The sequence below is a fragment of the Dermacentor variabilis genome, unplaced genomic scaffold, assembly GCF_050947875.1.
Source record: "Dermacentor variabilis isolate Ectoservices unplaced genomic scaffold, ASM5094787v1 scaffold_12, whole genome shotgun sequence".
Lineage (NCBI taxonomy): Eukaryota > Metazoa > Arthropoda > Arachnida > Ixodida > Ixodidae > Dermacentor > Dermacentor variabilis.
In genome coordinates, this window is record NW_027460280.1 from 22346266 (window position 1) to 22364195 (window position 17930).

At 46.0% G+C, this 17930-nt stretch overlaps 1 protein-coding gene across 2 annotated transcripts in view; it reads right to left on the reverse strand.

Annotated features, from left to right (window-relative positions):
* The window catches only part of Ide (Insulin degrading metalloproteinase), a 247923-nt gene that overhangs the window by 173556 nt on the left and 56437 nt on the right, over positions 1 to 17930 (reverse strand). The gene's annotated exons all lie outside the window — the stretch shown is intronic.

Sequence of the window (17930 nt, forward strand, 5' to 3'; positions counted from 1 at the left end):
AGTGTACTCTGCTGCACATATAGACAGTTTAAATTTCATAAGTAACTCTTCAGAGCTTCAAACATTGAAAATGCTGCCATTTGCAGGAATGATTATGCACTTACGAGATGAAGGAATGCAGACATTGAATGCAGTCTCCGCAAAAATTTTGCATCCTAATTCCCCCCCCCCCCCCCCCCCCAGTGTGAACTAAACGAAATCTATGGATAAAAGTCAGACTTGCAGCACAGTCTCTTGAAGCCTCTGTAGACAGGCACATATGACCAACTTGTTGCTTTCGGCTCAACATAGGCTTAATGAAGAGGAAGAGGATGCAATGGGCTGCAAGTGGGTCTAGCCTTGCAATACATGGCATCAATTTCTCTGCCCTACACACTAATTGTGCTGTTGTCACTTTGTTGTTTTAGGTACTGATCCCTGTGATGTGTGTAGTGCTTGAGGCAGTGCGTGGTTAGAGATGAAAAGAAGACAACAAACAATGCGTGCATGGTGTGAATACCATGCTAGGTGAAAGACGACGACGTCTAAGAGCGCCAAGCACGAGAACGCGTGGCGCAATAAAATAAAATAACAGGAAAGTGATCCAATAGAGAGAACCCATGGAGCTCCCAGAGGCAAATCGCTGGTGAACATGGGGCTCCGAGGGTCACCAATCTGGAAGAGACAAATGGGCCAGAGCGAAAGAAAAGCGAGGTGCACTGGCAGAAGAAAGGAAATTCCAGGAAGCGACACAAGGCGGAGGTTGGTCACTGGACCGGGAGACGAAGACAGGCCATCGACTTCCGGAACTGCGCCACCAGGATGTCACCAGACCAAGACCTCCTGCCAGCCAGTTCCTATGCGTCGCAGCTCCACCACGCCACGGACTCTTGCCAGAGGCCTACAGATTCCTGTGCCCGTAAGCAGAGCGGGCGGGTGCAGTCGAGCTACGAGCCTGAGCTTTGTGCACAGCTGCCTGGCCTGAACACCCTATTGTGCCGCAGCCTCCACCTGAAAATGCCGCCAAGGTGCTAGCATTCCCGTTCCAAGCCGGCGCTGCTGCGTTCTGGTCACCAACTCATCACTCAGTCCCATCGACATTTCGGGCGAGACAAACACCTCGTCCTTCATCGCTTCGCTGCCACCAGTCAATGTCAAACTGCTGCTGCATTGAGTGTATAGAACGCTTTTTCTCGCAATGTGTCACTACTATGCTTTGCATGTTACTGCTAAGGCATTTTGCTGTCAATATTTCAGTGAGTGAGTGTTCTATATTCTTTCATGCTGGTTACATTAAATGTTTTGTGTGCTTCTTGGAACAAACGCCTTTGCCCTCGATTGGGCCCTCTGGGGTTCTACCTCAGGGACTTGTTTGAAACAGTAGCAAGAAGAACCTGCATCACAATCACTTATTAACTGTATCCTGACGAAGTCTGAATACATCTATTGTGCAGTGGGACGCTTGGGCGGCAAAGCAAACATAGAAAGAAGGTCAATAGAGCCCAGTAGCACCAATTTCCTTCAAGGTGTGGACTTGAACGCCAAAAGCTTTGCATAATCACTGCTCAAGGGCCAAAGTATATGAATTTTCAGTCTTGTCATCTGAAGAGATGAAAGCTTCCATGGTACCTTTATGCAACACAAGCTTTTCCATCCAGTGAGTTTCAATCAGTCAGAAGCAATGCAAGGTCACTGGCAACAAAGCTGTACTTTCCATTTCACTGTGCATTTAGTGTGACCTTCGCTGGTGTAGGCATGTTATCTGAAGTAGCAGTCTAGGTTTTAAAGAGCAGCAACAAATCAGCTTAGAGTGGTAAAGTATTCTTTTTAAACTATATGTTCATTCATCTGGTGGGAAGAAGTTGTTTATTATTGTAAAAAATAAAGGAAAAGCCTTTGTGCCAAAACCTCTGCACCTGTATGTCATTGCGACATCATGAATTCAAGTACTTTCTCGCATTTGGGCCATTTTGGTGCAGGAAGAGGTCTAAAATATTGCTAGGTTGACTCTCTGGTTCCTTTAGAATGCAATACAGTCCTCCTTTACTGGAAAAAAAAAAACAATAATTAGATGCTGTCAAAATTATGATGTCGTGGCAAGTCAGTTTGGCAAGTTCAGGGTGGCATCACTGCCTATCTCATTTTCATAACAAACAAATCAGTATATTGAAGTACTAATCGTAGTTCCCTGTGAAAACCCCATAGAAACCCATGTATTTAATATTTCATTTTAACCGAAACTGAATGCATATAGTGAACCTTTTTTTTAATTCCGAATGAAGGTTTACTGATCATGTTAGGGGAAGAGCCTTCTCTTGCCTCATCACCCAGCACATTGCGATGGCCATTTGACGAGCCCCATCTCCGGGAACCCTTGCCCCAATGACAACATGGCAGACAAAGCTTGTGCGCTGGAGATGCTTTCCCGCTCAAACGTGGCTTCTCCCATGCGGCGTCAAGTCACCACATGAGAGCATGTCCCCGTAACACGCCCTGATCAGCCTCCCATCCTCTAAACCAGAGTTCTCTCCCAAGTGCTTGTTCACCCCAGCAGATGCTCACAGGCCCGCAACGAGTTGGTTATATGGGGCCTCTGCTCCAGCAACTTCTCGTTCTCATGCGTTGTGGCCCCCTACCCGGTTAGCCTAGTGTAGCGGGCGCATATACTCGATCGGTCTTGCAGTGAGCCTTTGCCTGCAAGCACGATGACTGTCACACTGTGGTGTGTCTAAGGTTAACAATGGTTATGGACAATTCAGGGAACATGATAAGTGGTTGTCAAGAATGCAAACTCTGCCACAAGGCAAAATTGATGCCTGGCTAACACATGTTGCACCTTTTCTTTTGATGTGGACAGCACTGATCTTTTGATCTCAAATACCTTGATAATTATGTGCAATATCTGATTATGATGCCTAGCCACAATGGTTTTGAAAATCAGGATCACAGCTGCAGGCACTGCAGTGTGCTGCCAAATGGAAATGAGTGGATGTTGTTGTTGAATATTTGTGTTCCCTTAGGCACCTGTAAATGTATCGACTACTTTGGCCCACATAAGTTTTGCCACATGTAAAGAGTATCTTGTACACGATTGCTGTACTATACATGGAAAAAAGTTTAGCGACAAGCTTTACCCAACAATACTTGCTTAACCGTTCTTGGGCTCTCTGCCTACAGTTTTACACTTTTGCACGTACAGTCCCCAACCGCCAGAAATATTGAATAATTTGGAGCCCAGAAATATGAGACTTTATTACACAAATGGCTAAAAAAGGTGTACGTACCATATTCTCAGATTGCCACTTGTGGAGATACCTTCAATTTCACTTGAATAGCGCAAGACTCAGTGGCGTATACGAGTGACGACATCCTTTACATACTGCCAAGAATGCTATTTTATCACAGTACAGGAACTCGTCAGCATCTCACATCAGGCATCTCACATCAAAAGAAAAGGCCTCACATGTGTTGTACAGGCATCAGTTTCACTGTGATAAAGAGCTTGCATTCTCAAAACCACTTCTCATGTTCTTTAAATACGTTCTAATTATTGTTACCATGTGGTAAAATAAGTTATCATGTGACCATGTTATTTACCTATCACGACTGTATATATTCTGTATTTCTTTCAATAAAAAACTAGTCAAGGTGCGCTGGTGTCATCGTCTTTTCTTTGTGTCCCTGTTCCGTTAGCATTCTTTTGTTTATTATGACACCTTACCAACTCACCCAAGTGCACAAAAACTGGTGTTTAATGCACTGACTTCGCCTGCAGAGATGGAAATGGCAAAGGGAGATTTGTAGCAGCTCTGGGAGCAGCAAATTTGGCACATTGGAGCAGGTTTGGAGAAGAAATTGTTCATTTTGGAACAAAAGATATGCGTTTCGGGGCATGCTAGGTACAGCTCAACATGAGTGAAATACAGACAAATCAAGAAAAGACATTCTTCACTTGACTTTTCAGAAAACCATTAGGCTATGGCGAATCAGTTCTGCAGAAGCGCGCACAGTGGAGGAAAGTTCACTCAAGGGAAAAAATGTCATACACCCAACAAAGAAAACCCATATGCATTCCTTGGAAACCACTATTAAATTACATATCGGACGTGTCCGGTGTGTAGTGGCCAAGAAAAAAAAAAATAACCAAGGGATTTACACAAACAGCACTCGTTGTATCTTGATAGGCTTTTGTTTATGCAAGTCAAGAGTTTTCTTATTTTCGTTGTGCACAAGCAACTAATATTTAAGTTTATTAGCTGACGATTACGACACTCATCAGACAAGGATATTGGATAATGAAAATTCTAGGTTGCTTTAAATCCACTTATCACTCATGTTTTAACATCCTCAACACCTTTTAAAGTGACGCTGTTAGCTTCCCGTCGGTCAGCATTTTTTCTGTCAGCGTCCGTGAGCAAAAATGTGGGCTGATCCGGACGTAGTGCAATACGAAGCCAACCCATGGCAGAGGTGAAGCAGGATTCAAGCACTCACCAAAGTGAAGCGAAAAGTGCACACATTCTTTGGAATCTTGCATGCAACATACAGAACAGCATTCATTTCAATAAATAACAACTATAACACAAGCATCCGAACTACATAACTGTTGATAAGGCGCTCCTGATAATGCGAAGCACGCAGCGCACTCTGCATACATTTCCTAGTAAAGATTACTGTAAAGATTAGTAAAGATTACTTTCTAGCTAGCTAGCTGCTGTTCGTGGCCACAGCTGAAGCACAGATGCCAAAGCCATTATGGTGCAGCATGGTACAATTTCAGTCAATTTCTGAGTATGGCCCAGTTTGGTGCAGGAATTTGATTTTGTATCAAAATGGTGCAATTAGCACAGGAGTACCTAAAGTCAAGGCCACTCACCGTTGGTGCTTTCACATTTTTGTAGTCAATAACACATTCATGATGCAAGCGCAGGAACATGCCTACGTATTTCACCTATCCCACTGCAGTGAACCAAGCTCACATTTGCAGGGCCATGTTATACTTAATAAATATTTAACTTTGAGGTTTTATATGCCAAAATCACAATCTCATTATGAGGCATAGTGAGGGACTAATTAATTTTGACCAACTGGGGTTCTTTAATGTGTACCCAATGCATGGTACGCAAGCGTTTTGCATTTCTCCCCCATTGAAATGCAGCTGCAGTGGCTGGGATTAGATTCTGCAACCTCGTGCTTAGCAGCACAATGCCATAGCCACTAAGCCACAATGGCAGGTGCCATGTTATACAGTGAGCACACTGCACATTTTTTATGCGGGTCTTGCACTCACCTGCAAGTACCGCATACGCGAGGTATTTTAGGACATAATGACAACTTCATGAATATCACCGATATTTCTGACAAGTTTCGATATACTCTTTCCAAATATCTTTCAGTGTTTCTTTTGCTGCTTTTCTATAAGACTGTTAAATAAAACCATCTTCAACCTCAATTATTGACTGAATTCAGCTTTGACAATATCTATACACTCTCATCAGATAGTGCGCAGTGATGTTAGGCAGCACTTCCACAATAGCAGGCTTCAGCAAGTTTTTATCATTGCGTGGCTGTTTGTTAGTCTTTCTCTCAGTGATGTTCACCATATATAATGGCGTACAAGTTTAGCCACTAATAACTAGGGCGCCCTATAGAGGGTGACATGGTAGGTGATGTTCGAAACCAGACGTTCTTGTGTGCCACGGGCACTGTGGGCTCAAGCAAATCCATAACTTAGGAGTAGTGCCTAACAATATCATGCACATGAAGCTTGTTTTTTTTATTCTGCCACCTGACGTTGATCATCAATGGCCATAATCGGATCTTCAGGGTTCCCACTCATCATGACCTCCACATGCTGAAGAAATTTAACTGTGGTCTGACCAGTGACATCTGACCACTTAATTGTCTTGGTCACCGACGATAACTGACCACGAATTCTTGTCTCACCCAGAAAATAAACCATTCAGAGGCATTCAGAAAAATGGTGACGTCCAAGTTGGTGTGGTCTGCATGCAAGGTGTCTAGGGGAATATACTGCTTCATCATTGTTGTAAGACCTGTTACACCAATATTTGTGTACGCATGACAATGGCAAAGATGGATTAGTGCGCACAGTTGCATTAGAAAAAGTAGTCACTTCACTGACAAACACACGGCAGAAAACAATGCAAACTTCTGCACAGCAAGTTTTTGCATCAGCTTACCCAGAGGTAAGCTGATGCAAACCCCCCTTCCTGGCAGCCAATGTTGGCCATGAGGGCCAACAACCATTGAAACAAAACAAATTAATTTATTGAAGTGCCGCTCCTCCTTCAACTTTGTTATACAGTAAAACCTTGTTAATTCGGATTTCACTGGAGTGAAAAGAATGTCTGAATTAACCGAATGTCAAATTACTGTGGGTATCAAGAAAACAAACAAATGCTTACTATGTCAACATGCTTTTTTTGCTGACTGAATAAGCAGATCCCGTTTCTATTTTGCAGAAAAGCAGTGCAGAAGCTGCAATTTTCATCAACTCGTGACTGATTAGCACTCACAGCTGCGAAGGCCTCACAACTTCCTTTGCAATGTGGCCACTGCCCTCATCTTCATCTAAGACAAGCTTTTCACTACTATGCGCACATCCTGATTATTTGTGAGCTGGTCGCCAACAGATCGCCCGTTCGTCACGATGCAGCCGGCGCTCTTCATCCTCAAAAACTTTGCATCGCGTCAGAATGACACTACTGTTTGCCACAACAGCTGCGGACAAAACTGCAACCACTATCTACGCAATCATGGACAGCAACCATACTGATCTCAAGGGATGCGGGTGACGCTTGCGCCGAGTCAAAACGAAACTACTGTACACAACAGCTGCGTACCAAACCGCGGTCGTTATCGATGCAATCATGGACAGTAACCATGCAGTTCTGAAGGCACGTGGCTGATGCATGCACCGAGTCAAAACAATACTAGAGAGTAATAGCTGAGTGGGTTTACAGGCCAGTGGAGATCGAAGCGGAGCACCGCACGAAAGGAAGAAGTTTATCTCAGCAATCCCTCGCTTGGTCGAGCACAGCACTTTGCTGCAGCGCCTGTTGAACAAGGTTCGAGTTACTGTGAAAAGATCTGTACACTAGCTTCTGGTTCTCCATCATCCACTTCAAATAGTCGCCAACTGGCTTTGTTGCTGTTGATACAGAGGTCCTCTTCAGTGGTGAAAATTCTCCAAGGCTTCTTCACCTGCAGGAGAGTCAGCACCGCGTTTGAAGACAATGCCGACGACATGCTGTTGTTCGTGCGGGTGGTCGCCGTTTGTTTTGCAAAAACGCTGGTCTGCTGCATGCACTCCGCTGGGGAGAGGATGCCAACAAGCAAGCGGCTTACTACATAAAAACACTGCCCCTCCCAATGTACCGCACATACGTAGTGGCGTCTCCGCTCACCCGCTGGGGCCGCTGGCCTGTAAACATCCGAGCTATAACCATCTACTGTTTGTGTTTGTCGCAACCGCTGTGGATGAAACTGTGGTCACTATCGATGCAATCAGGGATGACTACGCAGTTATAAAGGCACGTGACCAATATGGTGTTATGCACAGTGGTAAACACAAGAATAAAGGCTATATGCGAAGCGGCCACCTAGCTTGTGCTTTCGAAAGCACGCTCAGAAGCAATAGCAGACAACAACCCTTTGCAGCAACGATGGCCGATCTTTGCAGGTGCGATTTCTCCTTTCTCACAATTTTTATAAGGCCCCTTTCGGGGCCACCAAAGTGATGCCTTGGCGGTGCTCGCATATCGCGTGCCACCCGTTATAGAACCAGTTGTCATAGCAGTACCATTTTTTAACGCCGACAGCCGCGGCTTGTTACACATGCTCGGAGCTCCCAAGAAGCAGTTAAACGAGTGAACACAATCAGCAGCTGGATGGAGAAAGGTGCTGGGGAGGGGCACCGACCTCCCTGCTATTATAGTTTCCTCACATCAGCTCTGCCATTCCCCTATTTTGTTTTCATGCAACCCGGCTATAACAATTATTGGTTATAACTATGGAGTTTTCGTGGCACTTGAATATTATTATAAGTGGGTTCGACTGTAGCTACAGTTATCATGAAGACATGCATAAAATAGATCCAATAACATGAACTGCATGACAGCTGGTGAACGATTTAACGGGCTGCGCAAAACCAACAAAATCTGTGCTTGCAATCCCCAGCCGTTTATCATACAATGTGACGCACTCGTGCACCCTATCTAGAGCAACACTAATAACCTAGAGCAACACGTTATAAATATGTTCATAATACAGCACCATCAGTCCTGCCTCTTGAAAGTCCTCGTTAAAGGTCACACCGGCTGTACAATCAGTTCAATTTCATGCGCATCTATGGAAAGACTAATTCATTTAACTACTTCGCTCTTCCAAGAGCCATTCGCCTTTGGAACAATCTTCCTAACGCCATCGCTTATGAGAGTGACCAGGAAAAATTCCGGCACCTTCTAGCAACGCATGTTTCAAGCTCTGCATAACCTAACGTGTTGTTTTTTCTTGAGTTTCCCGTTATTATTGTGCTACTACCCCTTAAATACTGTTTTATTACAGCCAAATATTGTCCCACTCGCTCTGTAATTCTACTGGTTATATTTTACTTCATGGAAATTTCTTGTTCACTGACCTCTCGCATTCAAAAGCATTCGGTTTGTCTTTTGTACAATTTTTAACACCACATTACAGCATGTTAGCGCATTTCTTACACTGTATTTTTTGTATATATATTCACATATGAGTTCTAATTATTGTATAATCTTTGAGTGTACTCTCCCCCCCTTACAGAATGCCTCTAGGGGCCTGTAAGGTATCCTTAACAAATAAATAGAAGTGGCCAACGGTAGAAGCGGCAAGCAGCATTCAGAACCTAAATGGAATGCCTTAAACCCGAATGCTGCACGGCAGACAAACCGAACCAAAACAAGAGTACATCATGATCAACTTCATCACTTAACCATGTATACATCAAGTGTAACAAACACCGAGATGATAGAAAGGAAGTGCGAGAACGAGAATTTTCCCACAGAGTGGCGACAATCCATTGATGCCATTACTCCCACAAAGGTCTTGTGAAAAGTGAGTAGAACAGTGTTGCCAGCAAGTTTTTATAGGTATATGAGCACCCTACCACACAACAATCCGCCTTTTTCGTTTTCCTGTGCTGCTCTCTGCCACACGCCACTGGAAACATTTTGGAAGGGTGCCCGGGCTTTCACCGGTTGTGTACCTACACTCACGTTGAGTGCGCGTAGGTTATGCGTTTTGTGGATGGGAAATAGTTATTAACCCTTTCAGGGTCGATTTTTTTCACCATATGCGACCGCCCAGGGTCGATTTTTTTTATTGCAGATTACAATCCTTCGGAGGGCAATATTTCGAAAAAAAAATTACCATAAATTTTTCTAGGATGACTGTAAAGTGAGAAAAAAATATTCTGCGTTGGTATATATGTACTCTTTATTCATGAATAACAAGAATAAAAAAAATGAAATAAACTTATAAGAATGAAAAATTTGATGCATTGTTATAGTTCAAGGCTTAGAATATGTGCACACAAGAATATTTCGCAAGTCTGTAATGTTTCTGCTCTCACAGTAATATTTGCATCCATAGCGTAATGGAACTGCATAGGTGAGCGCACTCAACAAAACTGTCTTGTTGTGTGCACGTCAAAAAAGCAAAACGTGTGACTAACTTCCGCTAATCTTCGTCTTATCGCCAACCAGAGGCAATTAGATATCACGAGTGTCCCGAAAGAAGAAAAGAAAAGGAAACGCATGCATGGCGGCATCCTTCCTACGCTCACCCCTGTGAGCCCTAAACCAGTGAGAAACAGGCGGCCGCCCTTCGAGCGATTAGTAACGAGATAGCCATCAGTTTTGTGAGCACAAGAAGCTGAAACCGCCTGCGGAACAAAACCCAAACTGCCACCCACGTGCGCGCATGCCAATGTGCGAGCGGTAGTATATAGACACGCCAGAGCAAACTGGCTCTAAACAAACCATGCAACGAGAACCAAGAGAGGGAGGTACGAGAAAAAATTCCCTGTATTCCCACATAGCGGCAGAACATGCCAGGAAAGAAAAAATTAGGAAATTGGCGTGCTTTTTAAACGTACAGACGCCGCCATAAATATACGGCATCGACCGTTTTGGACTTGTTCGCCGCGCCGTGTATTTACGTCATTGACCGTCAAAGGGTTAATGGCTTCTCCGGGGAAGCATGTCATCCCTGGAAGTGATGTAGCACTCACTGACTAGTGGGTGAGCAGGTCTGAATGTGCTGTTGTGCAAACAGTGCGGCCAACAAAGGCACAATGAGTTCCATCTGCCGACGCGGCTGTCTTGGAGTTTATTGTCGCTGATTTCTTCACTTGGAGGTAGCTTTTTGTATACATATTACACATTCTTTAGACATTTCGCATATTCAAGAAGCCTTCGAGCGCAGCCTTCCACGTCGGATTCACCAAAGCGGTGCACTTGTTTACATCGACATCTACAGCCACAGATCACTGTTAGCGTCAAATATTGCGGAAAAGCTGCCCGCCGCAGACATGAAATAATGTCAAAACATAGAGGGACGTACATATCTGCGCATATGAGCCATGTTGTTCCACTCCGAGACAAGTCAATATGAGCGGCCAAACCACTTGAACAACAGCAACTGAGATCCAGATACACATATTACGGGCTGTTAATTTATTACTGATTCCTGCTTTTCTTTAACTTCATCATACTTACAGTTTGCGCATGCTATAAGCAATATTAGAGAAAGCTGTGCCCACATGAGCGCTCATATACAGTCGCCGACCGTTTGTACGGACCTCACGGGGATTGCGGAAATGTCCAAATAAACAGGTGTCCAAAAAAGCAGATCAAGAAAAAAAAAATGAAACCCTTTATTTCCACACACTTATTCGGGCTCGGCAGTAGGCTTGAAGAAATTGTGAATGCACCATTGCACGCTGTTCCGTTTACGCGCAATCAGATAAGCCTGAATCTCTCAGAGGGTCGTACGGTCACTATAGGCAGCTGAAAGCACAGTCACTGCTTGTACACGCTCCACATGTGACGGCAGCGTAGCACATGGTGCGTCATCTTCCGACTCAGAGTCATCTTCCGACTCAGAGTCATCTTCCGACTCAGAGTCATCGTCCGGCAGTGCAGCAGAAACCTGACGAATGATCTTGCCGTCGTCGAGTTCTGCGCATGTCAATACAGCAGTGTCCGCACCTATGAAACTGTCAAATGAGACGGTGTCCGGAATCGCAATGCAACCACTGCGCAGGTCTCGGCAGAACATTTTCCGCGTCAGTAGGGAGCACATTGGAAGGCGACAAATCTTAGGCCTCCCGGCACCCGCTTGCCGGCATTCCCCAGCCCAGTCTGCGCAAGCACTGTCGGCGCCATTAGACCTTTGACGCGATGTTTACGTATGCCGCGTTGGATCACCGAAACCTCGACACAGCACACAAAAGGTCTCCTCGATTTGGCTGCACTTTTTGAACTAGTTCAGAAAAGTGTCGTGCCTGTGCAGCGCCAGTTCTTGAAGTGCGAGTGTAGTGCGACACTAGCGCTTTCAGTGCAGCGGTCAAATCGAGGACAAAAGTGCAGAAACCTTGGCAGCAGGTATTTATTCCTGTGTCAAGAAATAAAATGCTCAGTTGTTCGTGCACCTACGTGGTTGTCTCGTGTATCCTTCCTTGGGCCGTTGATTTATTTGGCGCCTTCGTTGTAAGCGTACAGGCCTTCGTCTGCTGCGGCTGTGGCTTTTCTTTTGTTGGTGTGCGCCGCGAGCGTAAACGTGTGCCTGGAAATTACCGTATTTACACGATTGTAAGTCGACTCGAATGTAAGTCGACCCCCCCATATCGCTTGACCGGGAAAAAAAAAAAAAAACCCGAGGGCGCATTCGATAACGAAAATTTATTAGTAGCTGACATGGTCATTGGACTACTCGTCTTCACTAGTGCTGCCATCGTCATCGTTGCTGCGCGGTCCCACAGCGCGTCGTGGTCCAGCGAAATTTCAAATTTGGCAAACGACCGCACCAGGAAATCTTGCAGAACAGCAGCCCACGCCAAATGCACCCAACCACACGCAGCCGCCAGGGAGGCTCTTTTGACAGGTCCGGTTGGCGTAATTTCGCAGTCTTCCGCCGCCAGCCACTCGTTGTACTCACGGCGGAGCAGAACCTTAAAATTAAGGCGGAGGTCCGGGCTTATTTCATGACCACGTCGCACTTCACTGGCAGGGACCGATCATGCATTTCAGCGACGTACGCCGCAAGCTTAGCCTACAGCTCCGGAAAGCGTCCATACTTCGGCACGTGGGAAATTTTTCACTTGCCGTCACACAAGTGAAAATTTCGCTTCGCTGCAGTCGCCACTCTCGCACCACCCGTTTAGAAACATCGAAATTGCGGCCCGCTCCGCAGTGATTTGTTTCTTCGGCGTAAAGGATGGCAGCCCTCTTGAACGCTGCTGTGAACGAGTGCTGAAAGATTAGTGGGCCTACAGCCCTCATGAAAACTGGGGAAGCATAGAAGTAGCACGTAGCCGAAGTGGAGCGCGTCAAGAAGTTAGTCAAACCAATACCAATGCCTTTAAACAGAGAAAGAGAAACCCGCGAGCGGTGTCTGCTCTTCCATGAACTACCGATACTCCCCGCTAGCGCCGCCGTTCTGAGGGTGCCGCCGCAAATGGGAACAGCGGCGCTTTTATCAACTATCGACACCCCCCCATGAGTGTTGCATGCACTGCAAGACTCTCAAAAATGTTGAAAAACCCTTCCGAAAAGCAAACAAACACGCGGGATAGCGAAAAGATACGGGTAGGGCCATAGAGCAAACATAAAATTGTAACTACGTTGTAGCTCTCGTTGGTATGGCTTTTTTTGGCGGGGCCATGTTTTGGTTTCGATTGTAAGTCGACCCCCCAACTTCAGACTTTCAAATTTTAAAAAAGGGGTCGACTTACAATCGTGTAAATACGGTAGTTCAACTTCGGCATCATTATTAAGGGGGGGCGCGGCCCTTGAAAACCGAAAAATAGCGAAAAAGTCGATTTTTGAAAAACCATATTTTTGGTTTGTATGTCTCATAAACTACCTGTTCTGTAATTATCAGCACCTAATTCAACCGTAAAGTACCAAGAATAACGCTACTTTTGAGGCCACCGCGGCCCAAAAAACACGCGCAAATGACGAAATGAAGTGAAAGTTCGCGGGCGCGCCATTCCCAGCCCATGCGGCCTGCCCGCGCCATCTTGGTGTCGTTTTGACCGTGGATTCTTTGTCTCTATTTTGCCGCCTTGCCTTGCGCGCTGCTCATCGCCTTGCGCTATCTTTTAGATTATTTGTTCAGCTTTTCTTTTTTCGCTAGTTCTTCGCTGCACGCGATGCCGGCAAAGCCCAAGACAGTGCAGATGTTCGGCGCACGGGAGCGCGATATGCGTCTTGTACGAGCATCGAACTTCCGATCTCCCGCAGCGAGTGCCGACTGCGTAGACGCTTTTCAGCGGCGGAACTGTGCTTTCGGCTGTCGCCAGTCGAAAATCCGACACACTGAGTGTGCCTGGAGCCGCAAGAGCTAATTAGAAGCTCCGCAGGAGCTTTCTAATAAAAAAACACATGTGTTCAACTTTAAGGCCTGTTTTCTCGGAATGGATTTTTTCGCTAGTAGTGGTGCTGGGGAAGGCGATATCTCAAGAACCGCTCTTCAGATTTGCGTGCCGTTTTTTTTATTCTGTTCCTGAATGACTTTGCCAGGGGGTAACAGGCTTCTTTTTTTGAAAGCTGGTGCAGTTAATTTATAATAAGCAATTAATTTTTGATGGATGTGGTCATTACTGGCTACATCAAATTCAAAGTTGTCTTAAAAATTTTTGGAGGGGAAATTAAAGAAAAGGGGTCTTTAGCCCCCTGGGATATCTATCAAGGGATCATCACAGTGAATTTCAGCTTCCTACAATGTCCTGGCATTTCTCCAGGCTCTTCCTCAGGCATATACATGAATCACCTAGTTAGACCTCAATAACTCTGGAACTAATAAACATATCTTCATGAAACTTTGCAGTTCCTCATAGTTCAGTGGTGTGAACGTACCCTGAAAGTTTCATCTGGATATCTTAAAAAATAAGAAAGTTCGGTCTCCAGGGTGGCCTCCCCCCTTAAGAAAGCATGGCCAAGCACGGTTTACACCTTTCTGAATCATATATGGCACAACGTTTCAAACGATGGACTGATGTGGTTTCGTGTAAACTTAACGTCGAGGTAGCGGTAAGCTCGTGAAAATTAATACGAACGACTGTGACCTGTGGAAAAATCCCGGTCTTCAGTGCACTTAGCAGCAGCTGAAACTGGAAAGCGCCCTTAAAAAGATGCTGCGTACACATCCTGAAGAAAGCTGGCATCCGTGCTGCGTTACTAATAACAGGCGTCACCCGTCTACCAACACCCGCATGGCCACGGAACCGCATGTGTCGTCTGCTATCAAGAGCCTTGCACTAGGTGCACGAGAAAAGAACTTGCGGAGAGTCTAGTGCCAAAGTGTACATGAACTCGTGCAGCACGACGTCAAATCGAGTGCCGAAGTGCAGGTGGCGCTAGCTGCACTGGCAAATCGAGTGCTAGAGTGCTGACCCCTGAACTAGTGGAGAAAGTTCAGCCAAATTGAGGAGACCTAAAGCAAACACCACCGTGCCGACACCAGTCGCACAAACGAAAAACGTGGCCTGCTCGCAGCGTCTTGCGCGAAGAAACAAATCAGCTGCTGGATTGTCTTGACATGGCTTACTAAGCTGAAACCGGAACTGCTGTAGAGCCAATCTATCGAACCAGGCAGCAATGATGATGATGAGCGGGGATTTTCAGTAGCGCCACTTCGTGGGGCAGCAAGGAGGCTCCGTACAAAACAAAAATGGCGTTCAGCAAGTCGAACCATGCACCGGTCAGAGTCGGTGCATGGTGCTCTCGATCAAGTTGGCTCAAGGAGTGTCCGAAAAATCAGATGAGAGGTTGCAAGGTGTCCGAACTTTTGGCAGTTGTCATACATTATGGCCTATGGGGAGAATGACGGTGCCGCAAAGCTGACCGAATAATCGGGCATGTCCGAATTTTTGGAGTCTGGAAAATCAGTCGGTGACTGTATAGGCCATGTTGTTCTCTCCCGAAAGTGCAGATGCCATCGCTGACAGAGTTGGTATAAGTGAGCGAGATGGTTGTTTATGCTGCTATATGAAATGCGCCCATTTCTTGTTTCCCATGTGGCACATTCCTCTCGAATTGAGAAATGTGCCAGCACAACAACACGCACAGATCCGCCCCTCTATGCAGCGAATGCGACAGGCAGCCTACGGGTATGGCGACGTACAAATGTTGGCACAGTGCCGTGTCATCACTTGGTGCTTATTGTGTATGCACTGTGAGAAGTGAATGGTAGTTGATTTTGAATTACTAAGGTCAGAACAGAACTATAAGAGCAGTTTCCTTCATCCTAACTGTTGACATTTCACTTGAGGTCCGCCGGTAGTGGCTGCATGAACTCGACGGTGCCAGGCATTGCCAGGACGGTGCCAGCATAACGGCATTCATGTCGTTCATGTACGATTTCCGGTGATGAATATGGTGATGCAAACTCCATGTTTCGGCTGGACACTAGCATCGTTTCTGCTCTTTTGCGTTGCTCTGCACTTGCCAAGCTCCAAGAGCTGTACGAATTAACTGGTGTGGCCAAATGCGTCCAAATTAACGAGAGTTTGATTCCATGAAATAACGTGTGCAAGGCCAGGTGACGTATGCATACCTGCCAAACTGGCGAGATCAAAAATTGGGATGGGAGACTTTTTATTCGCGCCAACAACGGGGAGGGGGGGGGGGGTTTGTTCAAACTTTCAGGCAGTATTCGATGAGTCCTTTTGCACAGACCTTGCAGTAGCAGACTTTGACCACTTCAAAAATTTGTTGGTCGGAGTAGCTTTGCTCACAACATGGTCCAGACTGACAGCCCTTCGCTAGCAGCAGATGTTGGAGGGTTGTGTTACACATTGACGAGCGGAATTCAGTGCTAGTTTTTCACGCCACGCTAAAGATCCTCTCACACTCTGCCTTGCTATGCGGTATCACGGGTAAATCGAGCATCACCTTAGCAACTTGGTGAAACATGTTTTCCATCAGTGTTTTTCATTTTGCCAACTATGGACCACTGCACATCCCATCTTTCTTCATTCAGAATGTCCTCTTGAACACTACCCCTGTAGTGTGGCAAACTGAGCTTGGAGAGCATCTAAAGCGTCTTCAGCAGATTCATTGGAATCTCGGGGCAGCAGCTGAGGGAAACTGAATAAAGAAACGAAGACTCGAGAGAGATGCCTGTGAAATAAATTTCAGGTTGGCCAACTCCGCATTCTCCAGAGTTACGTTTTAGAGTTGTGTCCACATCCAGAATGCTTCGCCTCATCACATTTCGGAAACATTTTTCGTAGTAGAGGCCCAATGTGGTCGCCGACACTAAACAGGCACTCCACATCTATGACACTGTCATCGCAGTTCTTCCGGAGAAAGTTCACTATCTTGTCTTGCTGCTCAGCAGTGCCAACATAGCTTTGATGCTTCGCCGTAGAAACATGCAGTTTCCAGTCGCCTTTGCCACCATGAGACACGCTGACGTCGCATCCACAAGTTGTACAAAATGCAAAATGTTCTGCTTTTCTTCATCTCAAAAAGCACGGAAATTCAGAAGTATAGGATCGCAAAAACTTCTGCAAATAGCTTTTCATGGGCTTTGATAGCACCATGGCATCAAGCACACGAGGATTGTAACTTTACACGGTGCACCGCACACACACGGCCTAGCCAACACTAATCATACAAGCAGCAGCAACAAGATGCGCCATGGAGGAAGGCATATGTACATCAAATGCAAGAGCTACATTGGCTCTTACTTCGGTCGGCTTACTAGGCACCGTAGTCGGCTGCTACGTCGATGATATTGATGGTGCTAGTGCGGCCGTTGTTGGCGATGCTGACGATTATGATGTGGCTGTAGATTCCGCGGTGCTGCTTTCGCAAAAACCATTGTTGTGCGAACATAGACCACTTTTTGGGAGATATAAGCCAGTGATTGTACAGCCGGAAAGTTCAGTAAAAAATTGGGAGCCTCCCGGGCGAATTGGGAGGGTTGACAAGTATGCGTTCACTTCTGCTGCTCTCTGCTCAGGGCACAGCTCTCCCCACCAGGGCACAGCTCATGGTGGGGTCACTGTTGGTAGATGTCACGGGATTATAAGTGGCCATGACAGATTTCTGCATTACAGCAACATTGTTAGTGTTCTTGCTGATAGACAGGTTATAGTAGTTGGTGAGCTTTTTCATTAATTGTTGTGTGACCCCACCTTTGCCACCCAGTGGTTCCCCTTTCTTGGCCTTGCTCACAATGGAGTGAAGGCCAGTGCCCATTCTTTTTTACACATGGTTTATGCAGTCTTCTTTTGCGACTGCTATAAGCCCATATGGCTGCTACTCTCGCAACGCCTGGAAAACACGGCTGTCTCCATCAGAGACGACTGCAGTATATTGCAGGTCGTTCTTGGTCAATGTGAACGGCCAAAAAGCTGCAATGCGGCCTCCACTTCCATTCGCCCCGAGCCAACTTCAGTGTTTTTTTGACAGTGATGCTGCTGCCTCCACTGAAAGTATGTGGGGTCACTCCCTGTGTGGAATTCTGTTATGCATCCAACCCCAATGTGAGAGCCATGACCATGCATGAGCCAAATGCCATCATAAACAATGGTCACATCATAAACAACGGTCACACTTTTAGTGAAGCCAACCTCCATCTCGCTGTACACCTTTACAGCAGCTACAGCATCCATAAAGATGTTGGCAGCCTCCTCTGCAGCAGGCTTGAACAGCTCCTTC